Here is a 954-nt window from a genome sequence, read left to right on the forward strand (position 1 = left end):
GAACCTGAAAGGACTCTGAAGAAGAAACTAAGAGAAGCTAAAGCACAACAAGCCAGAGAAAACCTTATAGAGAATCTCGAAAAAGAAGGAGAGATGGCCGAACCCAACAATAATGCAAGGAGGATGCTTGGTGATTATACTACACCTCCTTCCAATTTTTATGGAAGAAGCATCTCAATCCCTGCCATTGGAGCAAACAATTTTGAGCTGAAGCCTCAACTAGTTGCTCTAATGCAACAGAACTGCAAGTTTCATGGACTTCCATCAGAAGATCCCTATCAGTTTTTAACTGAATTCTTACAGATCTGTGATACTGTTAAGACTAATAGAGTAGATCCTGAAGTCTACAGGCTCATGTTTTTCCCTTTTGCTGTAAGAGACAGAGCTAGAACATGGTTGGACTCACAACCTAAAGATAGCCTGGACTCTTGGGATAAGCTGGTCACAGCCTTCTTGGCCAAGTTCTTTCCTCCTCAAAAGCTGAGCAAGCTTAGAGTGGATGTTCAGACCTTCAAGCAAAAAGATGGTGAATCCCTCTATGAAGCTTGGGAAAGATACAAGAAGTTGACCAAAAAGTATCCTTCTGACATGCTTTCAGAGTGGACCATTTTGGATATATTCTATGATGGTCTATCTGAGTTCTCTAAGATGTCACTAGACCATTCTGCAGGTGGATCCATTCACCTAAAGAAAACGCCTACAGAAGCTCAAGAACTCATTGACATGGTTGCAAATAACCAATTCATGTACACCTCTGAGAGGAATCATGTGAGTAATGGGAAGCCTTAAAGGAAGGAAGGAAGTTCTTGAAATTGATGCTCTGAATGCCATATTGGCTCAGAACAAAATGTTGACTTAGGAAGTCAACATGATTTCTCAGAGTCTGAATGGATTGCAAAATGCATCCAACAGTACTAAAGAAGCATCTTCTGAAGAAGAAGCTTATGATCCTGA

General features: G+C 40.8%; 1 non-coding gene across 1 annotated transcript; it reads right to left on the reverse strand.

The window, feature by feature from the left end:
- Positions 1-486: 486 nt before the first annotated feature.
- LOC112798358 (small nucleolar RNA R71) lies at positions 487-594 on the reverse strand. The gene has a single exon (XR_003199973.1). It is a non-coding gene; the product is annotated as a small nucleolar RNA R71 (small nucleolar RNA).
- Positions 595-954: the final 360 nt, after the last annotated feature.

The sequence above is a fragment of the Arachis hypogaea genome, chromosome 4 (genome assembly GCF_003086295.3).
Source record: "Arachis hypogaea cultivar Tifrunner chromosome 4, arahy.Tifrunner.gnm2.J5K5, whole genome shotgun sequence".
Taxonomy (NCBI): domain Eukaryota; kingdom Viridiplantae; phylum Streptophyta; class Magnoliopsida; order Fabales; family Fabaceae; genus Arachis; species Arachis hypogaea.